Genomic DNA, 10122 nt, shown 5'->3' with positions numbered 1-10122 from the left:
TGTAGGGGCTGTTGATTGGAGTACATTAAAACAAACCTGATCTCTGTAGGACATTCAGAAGCCAAGTTATAAGCCCACAAATGTGTAACTGGACTACTTCTTTAAATTGACACCAGATCCGGTGACCTTTGGGACATTGTTTGATCCCCTTAGGAAAGTACTATCATCATGAAACGTTCAGATCACTTACAACTCAATAGATTCTACCTTTCAGTAACGTTTCAGCCTGATTGGACCTTGTTTTCACACAAATGAACCGAGAATGATGTGAAATTGTGCTTCGTGCAACATAATTCTGGGTGCCATTTAAAAACCATAAGTGCTAATGACTCCATTCCTTTTTGTGGTTGATAGGTAATTTTAATCTATGTTCTCTAAGTTAATTTAGCATTATTCACTATTATGTTGCGTATTTTAATTTATACTATTGTTCTTATAATACCTTAAACTTATATTACCTTAAAGGAAGTCAGAACACCCACACAGAGGGATTAGATTCTTAATTTAGTAAACTGTAACAAACCTTAAACAGACAACAAGCTCTGCAAAGTGTAAACTCTGCAGAGGGTGAGAGAATCAGACCATACAACAAGGAAGCCATTTTCCTCTCACAAAGGAGCCCGAGCTCATGGAGGGGGTTTTATTGAATCCAAAATGTTCACACCCACAAATACCATTAGCGTGCAACTCCTGCCTGACCAGTTTGGAATAACATCTTGGTCTTAGAATGCACAGGAAAACTTCAGATACTGGATCAAAATGCCTAAAGCAGAAAGGAGTTTCCTAAAACACCCAAACGTGAAAACAAATAACTAGGTCAGGGTTTTTCCTAACCACATTTAAGCAGCAAAGGTGAATGAACTCTTCACATAGACAAAGGAAAAGATTTCACAACAATAATGAACAATTAAAAATACCTAACATTCCCTCCTGATGTTCATTTTTGTTGTTATAACAAATCAGAGTAAGATGTCAATAACCCAATAGTCAATGAGCACGAATTATGAATCAATACGATGATGTTAGCTTAACAATAACCCAAACACCAAGATCTACTTTATCCTGTGTGCCTGGCTTTATTAAGATAACCATAACAGATGCAAGAAACTTGAACACGAGTTGATATGAATTATCAGATACCAGCAAACTCAGTCGATTCGTTAGAATTGCTAGAGGGGGAAATTTGATGTTAAAACAATCTTTTCCATAGAATGGTGTTGCCCTTTCGTCGATATGAGACAGACGAGTCATCACAGACCCAGACTCTCCTTCTTCAGCTCAAATGTCCTCGTAAGGACGCCCATCTTCACGCAACGTGAAGTGGGGGCAGGGAGCCAACCTGCGGTGTGACAGGAGAGAGAGACATTCTGAGAGATGGTGAGGGGATGTCTTTTGGACAGGGAGCCATGAAAGCAGACGGGAGATTTGGGGTAATGGATACGTCGTTGGAGGCAGGTCACAGCGTCGTGTGGACGGACCCAGGAGGGGTCTCAAACACCAGATGTTGATTTCGTTGTCCCTCCCAACTGCTGCTATTCCTTTCGTTCCATCAGATGCTGAGGGGCAGTTTCAGAGCAAAGTGTGATCCCCCATCATCAGCAGCGACATGGTGGATTGGTCCTGCAAGCTGAAGGCAGATTGTTTACTTATCTGCCGTCCTGGCGAGCCTGCATGCATCCCATCCGATGATGATCAGTTGTAGTGGCCCTCTCAGCAGTATGCAGCAGTGGGAGGGATGAGAAGAGTGACCTTGACGCCTCATTTGTGGTGGTATCACATGCAACAGGACCCCAAACTCCTTGGTTCCATGGCCTGCGGTGAGAAAGCGCAAAAGTGTTATTGTGGCTTTTTGACATCTTCAACAACAACCATTCAGCTTTTAGTCCAGTCCAGTTTGAAATTAATGGGGCTCAAAGTTCACCTGAAATTTACCAACATAGTCCATTCGGGCATCATCTCTAAGCTGGAATCAACTCATATAATCATCAGCAAAGTACATTCATCAATTCATGTTCCATACTGCATTAAACAACCCACACTATTAGTTTATGTAACCCAATAAGTGATTGATAAGACTCATTTAACAAGAAGTTTTTAGGTTTATGAAAAAGCCAAACACCTTTCTGTAAAAACAGTAAGTCAACCTATTATGGATAGATATCTCACCTTGGCAAAGAGTCTGCTTATGACAAGAATCCAAGAAATAAAAGCAAAGTCTCACATCAGGATGTTCTTACTTGTTTACGGATCAGGCAACTTAAAGGCAAAATAAAACATTTAAAAAACAGTCATAGTAAAAGAAAAGATGTAAATATGTCAATCCAGGAGTTAAAAAATCAAATTGAATAAACTCAAACAACAGTATCTAATTATAAACATAAAATCATTAGATTTAAAAAGACTATTCAGCAAAAGAAAAGAACAGGGCTTTAACAATTAACCCTAAGAAATACCACTGCATTTTGCTTCAGGGTGAGTCAAAGGCCAAAATAATAAAGAATAAACCTAACTACTCAATAACCCTCGAAGTACCATATATCTGCCTGGCTTATCAAACAAGCAAAAGGTTTAAACAGAAATGGCAACTCACCCTTACTATAGCAGTATTAAAACACAATTTACACCAAGCAAAACATCCTTACTCAGATGTTAGTGACTGGGTCAGAACTCAGAACATTTCTGTCTCTTTTGTCCTTTACTGATAAAGATCTGAGACAAACCTTTGTTGCTCAGAGCCAGAAAACACTTATCTGATTAACTGTTCAGCAAGCAGCTCAACCAGTCTTGAGCTGGACTGACTTCAGCAGCAGCAGACTTTGAAAAACAAATCAAATAAAGATTTAACAGAATATCGGGGAACCAGGGAGATTCAAACGATGACAACCATTATTTTGGAATGCCCAAACTGTAGTTTTGTATGCAAACAGGCACTACAACCTTTTAATACCCGGGTTTTAGGTTGTCACCCCCTGAAATCTGGTAAATTCGCACTCCCAGAAAGTACAAAGTAAAGATAAACCCAATATACAATTAACTGCAAATAAAAGAACATAGGATGGAGTCAGAGTACTTTAAACCAAGCTTTTCATATGTCTCATAAAAGTAGCTCACTTCTCCAAAGAAAATGACAAATGTTACAATTACACCATATTTACTTAGTCTGACCAATGAAACAAAACAGGTTGCTGAGCTAAGGTTTGCATTCCATGAAGGAACCTTACCAATTGAAAACAGAGACCATCCCGAAGCAAAACCACATTCTTAAATTAAATCCAGTAGCAGAAGGCATCTGTGGACATAGATTAGGCCTCCCAGCTACTCTGCCTTCTCAGGAACTTGAATCTGGTAAAACCAAATCTGTGTTAGAATTTGCACAACGGAAAAGAGTTTATCACTTTAAAATTGCAATAAGGCACCTTCTTTACAGTTATACATCATATGAAAAAACCAAGCAGAAACTATTCATGGAGCTTTGTACCACATTAATACCAAATCATACTTTATAATAAAGGCACCTTCTAATTCTGTAACTCATTCATCACAAAAGGGAAATATACAAAGGGGAATTAGGGAACTATTTAGGTCTAAATCCTACGTGATCTATTAGTGTCAACCACAAACCCTGGAAAATCTAGTTTCTAACAGGAAAATAATAAATTGCAGGGATCTGGTTTAAGTTAAACCTCTTACTCATCCGTCAACACCACAAAGTCAGTTTATCACTTCAAAGATTCTATCAGCAGTCACACACCCATGGAGATGACAGCAAACTTTTAGCCACACGAATCGTTCTCATGTCATCCTTTATAGGGAAAATAGAGATGTTTAACGCTGACATGAGGTCTCTGCCTAGAAGATTTAACAGGCAGCCTGATTAATCAATTTCCCTCTGGGATTAATAAAGTGTTTTTGAATTGAATTGAATTGATGATTGACAGGCTCATGGCTAGGTCGGCTCCTCTATGTTTGGAAACCCCTGCCTCTTTGGGCTCTTGTTATCTGGGCCATCCGACTAGGAGGGACAGTCACATGACATGTGACCTTGACCTCCACATGTCCAACAAACGAGTGGCTGTGAGTGGTCTGGTGAGGACCACTGTCTCTGATTGCTGTTACGTCCATCCCTCTGTAGCTACCCTGCTGGTGATAAACAGTTTTCTTTTTTACACACACACACACACACACACACACACACACACACACACACACACACACACACACACACACACACACACACACACACACACACAACTGAACACACCGTTTCAGAATTACCTCTAGATTCATACTTTCTCATACATGCACAGACAGACTTTCTCATACATGCACAGACAGACAGACAGACAGACAGAAAACAGACAAACAGACAGAACCGGTTCAAACTTCAAAATTGTAGCTACACAATCACACTTAGAAGAACCTGCAGGTACTCAAAAACTCAGATATACACACACAGATGCTCAGAACTGCAGCTGTCTTACACACACACACACACACACAACATTCCTTGAAGTCCTGAGTCACCATACCTACACGACAGCTTTCACACACACAGAAACACAGATATCCACTGAAGCACAGCTCACAGCTGGGTTTTTAATACTTTAACACAGCTTTTCACACACACAAAAACACAATGAGTCAGCAGACACACAAAATGACAAGGAATGAATTTTAGAACGGTTTGGATTACTTTAGCCAATTTCAACGATGATTAACTCTCTGCACCATGAAATTTTATTTAACTTCCCAGCGACAGTATGATTTTTAGCATCTATCTGTTCTTCAATCGACACCAGCACATGGACTTCGTGCTGCGTGTATATGGGGTTCACAACGGTTTTAGGCCCACTACACATTCACCTGTCTTTTACCACCCACAGCAGCACTGTGGGCTGTGCCTGGCAGACACAGATGAATTACAACCCAGCAGGTCTACAGCCACGGTTCACGTTTCAGTGCTACCTCTACGGTTCACACGTGCAACCCTTAAATGGACACGAAAACGTCTTTTCATGCGTGAATGCCTAGTCACCACACTCAGCTTAAAAAACACACTGCCAACTAGTTATATAGAAAAAGGGTGCAATTTAATTTAGGTACTTACTTGGCGTTCCTTGTCCTGGTAGAGCGAGAGCCATAGGCGGAAGTTCACCTGCGGAGCAGCCGGCCGGAGAGCAATTCAGCTGGCCGGACTTTAATGAGGAAGTGGCCATGCGGCTCCCCGAAGGCGATCTCCCACCAGAAGGCATCTGCTACCTTGCTCGAAATACCATTAACTGTTAAAATTTTTATATGCGTCACCTGAAATAACACACCTTACATAATTAGAAATTGAGGAAAGAGGGAGAAGGCCCAAACTCCCTCCGGAGCTTTCCATCGTCTCTCTCCCATATTACAGCTCCTCCATTACCTTAAAGGACGACACACAGAGAGAGAGAGCGTAGATTGATTATTCGTAATTTACATGACCCTGAATCGATATGCGAGAGCTGGGCGCAGAAAGCCCGTCCATGGAGCCAAATGGAGCCTTACCCCCACTCAGCTCACAGACAAAGCCCTCAGCTCACCAGCTCTGCATTGCCCGCATTCTCCACCACATGATAGGTAATTTTAATCTATGTTCTCTAAGTTAATTTAGCATTATTCACTATTATGTTGCGTATTTTAATTTATACTATTGAACTTATAATACCTTAAACTTATATTACCTTAAAGGAAGTCAGAACACCCACACAGAGGGATTAGATTCTTAATTTAGTAAACTGTAACAAACCTTAAACAGACAACAAGCTCTGCAAAGTGTAAACTCTGCAGAGGGTGAGAGTGACTCAGACCATCACACACGGAAGCCATTTTCGCTCAGTCAGACCCAGTGTTGACATGTGGCAAGACGCTCCTCGGGGCACGTCTTGCTTGGGCCTCTCTCCTGGAGGCCCTCTGTCAGACCCAGTGTTGACATGTGGCAAGACGCTCCTAGGGGCGCGTCTTGCTTGGGCCTCTCTCCTGGAGGCGCTCAGTCAGACCAAGTGCTGACATGTGGCAAGACGCTCCTCGGTGCGCGTCTTGCTTGGGCCTCTCTCCTGGAGGCGCTCAGTCAGATCCAGTGTTGACATGTGGCAAGACGCTCCTCGGTGCGCGTCTTGCTTGGTTCTCTCTCCTGGAGGCGCTCAGTCAGACCCAGTGTTGACATGTGGCAAGACACTCCTCGGGGCGCGTCTTGCTTGGGCCTCTCTCCTGGAGGCCCTCTGTCAGACCCAGTGTTGACATGTGGCAAGACGCTCCTAGGGGCGCGTCTTGCTTGGCTCTCTCTACTGGAGGCGCTCAGTCAGACCGAGTGCTGACATGTGGCAAGACGCTCCTCGGGGCGCGTCTTGCTTGGGCCTCTCTCCTGGAGGCGCTCAGTCAGACCCAGTGGTGACGTATGGCAAGACGCTCCTCGGGGCGCGTATTGCTTGGGCCTCTCTCCTGGCGGCCCTCTGTCAGACCCAGTGTTGACATGTGGCAAGACACTCCTCGGGGCGCGTCTTGCTTGGGCTTCTCTCATGGAGGCCCTCAGTCAGACCCAGTGTTGACAAGTGTCAAGACACTCCTCGGGGCGCGTCTTGCTTGGGCCTCTCTCCTGGAGGCGCTCAGTCAGACCCATTGTTAACATGTGGCAAGACGCTCCTCGGGGCGCGTCTTGCTTTGGCTTCTCTCCTGGAGGCCCTCAGTCAGACCCATTGTTGACATGTGGCAAGACGCTCCTCGGGGCGCTTCTTGCTTGGGCCTCTCTCCTGGAGGCGCTCAGTCAGACCCAGTGTTGACCTGTGGCAAGACTCTCCTCGGGGCGCTTCTTGCTTGGGCCATCTCCTGGAGGCGCTCAGTCAGACCCAGTGTTGACATGTGGCAAGACGCTCCTCGGGGCACATCTTGCTTGGGCCACTCTCCTGGAGGCGCTCAGTCAGACCCAGTGTTGACATGTGGCAAGACGCTCCTCGGGGCGCGTCTTGCTTGGGCCTCTCTCCTGGAGGCGCTCAGTCAGTTCCAGTGTTGACATGTGGCAAGACGCTCCTCGGGGCGCGTCTTACTTGGGCCTCTCTCCTGGAGGCGCTCAATCAGACCCAGTGTTGACATGTGGCAAGACGCTCCTCGGGGCGCGTCTTGCTTGGGCCTCTCTCCTGGAGGCTCTCAGTCAGACCCAGTGGTGACATGTGGCAAGACGCTCCTCGGGGCGCGTCTTGCTTGGCTCTCTCTCCTGGAGGCGCTCAGTCAGACCGAGTGCTGACATGTGGCAAGACGCTCCTCGGGGCGCGTCTTGCTTGGGCCTCTCTCCTGGAGGCGCTCAGTCAGACCCATTGGTGACGTATGGCAAGACGCTCCTCGGGGCGCGTATTGCTTGGGCCTCTCTCCTGGAGGCCCTCTGTCAGACCCAGTGTTGACATGTGGCAAGACACTCCTCGGGGCGCGTCTTGCTTGGGCTTCTCTCATGGAGGCCCTCAGTCAGACCCAGTGTTCACAAGTGTCAAGACACTCCTCGGGGCACGTCTTGCTTGGGCCTCTCTCCTGGAGGCCCTCAGTCAGACCCATTGTTGACATGTGGCAAGACGCTCCTCGGGGCGCTTCTTGCTTGGGCCTCTCTCCTGGAGGGGCTCAGTCAGACCCAGTGATGACATGTGGCAAGACACTCCTCGGGGCGCGTCTTGCTTGGGCCTCTCTCCTGGAGGCCCTCTGTCAGACCCAGTGTTGACATGTGGCAAGACACTCCTCGGGGCGCGTCTTGCTTGGGCCTCTCTCATGGAGGCCCTCAGTCAGACCCAGTGTTGACAAGTGTCAAGACGCTCCTCGGGGCGCGTCTTGCTTGGGCCTCTCTCCTGGAGGCACTCAGTCAGACCCATTGTTGACATGTGGCAAGACGCTCCTCGGGGCGCTTCTTGCTTGGGCCTCTCTCCTGGAGGCGCTCAGTCAGACCCAGTGATGACATGTGGCAAGACGCTCCTCGGGGCGCGTCTTACTTGGGCCTCTCTCCTGGAGGCGCTCAGTCAGACCCAGTGGTGACATGTGGCAAGACGCTCCTGGGGGCACGTATTGCTTGGGCCTCTCTCCTGGAGGCCCTCTGTCAGACCCAGTGGTGACATGTGGCAAGACGCTCCTCGGGGCGCGTCTTGCTTGGGCTTCACTCATTGAGGCCCTCAGTCAGACCCAGTGTTGACATGTGTCAAGACGCTCCTCGGGGCGTGTCTTGCTTGGGCCTCTGTCCTGGAGGCGCTCAGTCAGACCCAGTGTTGACATGTGGCAAGACACTCCTCGGGGCGCGTCTTGCTTGGGCCTCTCTCCTGGAGGCGCTCAGTCAGACCCAGTGGTGACGTATGGCAAGACGCTCCTCGGGGCGCGTATTGCTTGGGCCTCTCTCCTGGAGGCCCTCTGTCAGACCCAGTGTTGACATGTGGCAAGACACTCCTCGGGGCGCGTCTTGCTTGGGCTTCTCTCATGGAGGCCCTCAGTCAGACCCAGTGTTGACAAGTGTCAAGACACTCCTCGGGGCGCGTCTTGCTTGGGCCTCTCTCCTGGAGGCCCTCAGTCAGACCCATTGTTGACATGTGGCAAGACGCTCCTCGGGGCGCTTCTTGCTTGGGCCTCTCTCCTGGAGGGGCTCAGTCAGACCCAGTGATGACATGTGGCAAGACACTCCTCGGGGCGCGTCTTGCTTGGGCCTCTCTCATGGAGGCCCTCAGTCAGACCCAGTGTTGACAAGTGTCAAGACGCTCCTCGGGGCGCGTCTTGCTTGGGCCTCTCTCCTGGAGGCACTCAGTCAGACCCATTGTTGACATGTGGCAAGACACTCCTCTGGGCGCGTCTTGCTTGGGCTTCTCTCCTGGAGGCCCTCAGTCAGACCCATTGTTGACAAGAGGCAAGACGCTCCTCGGGGCGCTTCTTGCTTGGGCCTCTCTCCTGGAGGCGCTCAGTCAGACCCAGTGTTGACATGTGGCAAGACGCTCCTCGGGGCACGTCTTGCTTGGGCCTCTCTCCTGGAGGCGCTCAGTCAGACCCAGTGTTGACATGTGGCAAGACGCTCCTCGGGGCGCTTCTTGCTTGGGCCTCTCTCCTGGAGGCGCTCAGTCAGACCCAGTGGTGACATGTGGCAAGACGCTCCTCGGGGCGCGTCTTACTTGGACCTCTCTCCTGGAGGCGCTCAGTCAGACCCAGTGGTGACATGTGGCAAGACGCTCCTCGGGGCACGTATTGCTTGGGCCTCTCTCCTGGAGGCCCTCTGTCAGACCCAGTGTTGACATGTGGCAAGACGCTCCTCGGGGCGCGTCTTGCTTGGGCTTCTCTCATTGAGGCCCTCAGTCAGACCCAGTGTTGACATGTGTCAAGACGCTCCTCGGGGCGTGTCTTGCTTGGGCCTCTCTCCTGGAGGCGCTCAGTCAGACCCAGTGGTGACATGTGGCAAGACGCTCCTCGGGGCACGTATTGCTTGGGCCTCTCTCCTGGAGGCCCTCTGTCAGACCCAGTGTTGACATGTGGCAAGACGCTCATCGGGGCGCGTCTTGCTTTGGCTTCTCTCATTGAGGCCCTCAGTCAGACCCAGTGTTGACATGTGTCAAGACGCTCCTCGGGGCGTGTCTTGCTTGGGCCTCTCTCCTGGAGGCGCTCAGTCAGACCCAGTGTCGACATGTGGCAAGACACTCCTCGGGGCACGTCTTGCTTGGGTCTCTCTCCTGGAGGACCTCTGTCAGACCCAGTGTTGACATGTGGCAAGACGCTCCTCGGGGCGCGTCTTGCTTGGGCCTCTCTCATGGAGGCCCTCAGTCAGACCCAGTGTTGACAAGTGTCAAGACGCTCCTCAGGGCGCGTCTTGCCCTCAGTCAGACCCATTGTTGACATGTGGCAAGACGCTCCTCGGGGCGCTTATTGCTTGGGCCTCTCTCCTGGAGGCGCTCAGTCAGACCCAGTGTTGACATGTGGCAAGACGCTCCTCGGGGCACGTCTTGCTTGGGCCTCTCTCCTGGAGGCCCTCTGTCAGACCCAGTGTTGACATGTGGCAAGACGCTCCTAGGGGCGCGTCTTGCTTGGGCCTCTCTCCTGGAGGCGCTCAGTCAGACCAAGTGCTGACATGTGGCAAGACGCTCCTCAGTGCGC

The 10122-nt window shown here is 49.4% G+C and overlaps 1 long non-coding RNA gene across 1 annotated transcript; it reads right to left on the bottom strand.

Moving 5' to 3' along the window:
- Positions 1-1207: 1207 nt before the first annotated feature.
- LOC139068975 (uncharacterized) lies at positions 1208-5771 on the bottom strand. Its single transcript, XR_011520205.1, has 3 exons — positions 5712-5771; positions 5108-5259; positions 1208-1812 (listed from the first exon to the last, which is right to left on the bottom strand). It is a non-coding gene; the product is annotated as an uncharacterized lncRNA (long non-coding RNA).
- Between the last annotated feature and the right edge of the window lie 4351 nt (positions 5772-10122).

This window comes from Nothobranchius furzeri, chromosome 3 (genome assembly GCF_043380555.1).
Source record: "Nothobranchius furzeri strain GRZ-AD chromosome 3, NfurGRZ-RIMD1, whole genome shotgun sequence".
NCBI classification, from domain to species: Eukaryota; Metazoa; Chordata; class Actinopteri; order Cyprinodontiformes; family Nothobranchiidae; genus Nothobranchius; species Nothobranchius furzeri.
The sequence above is the reverse complement of the archived record's forward strand: the minus strand, read 5'-3'. Positions and strand labels throughout refer to the sequence as shown.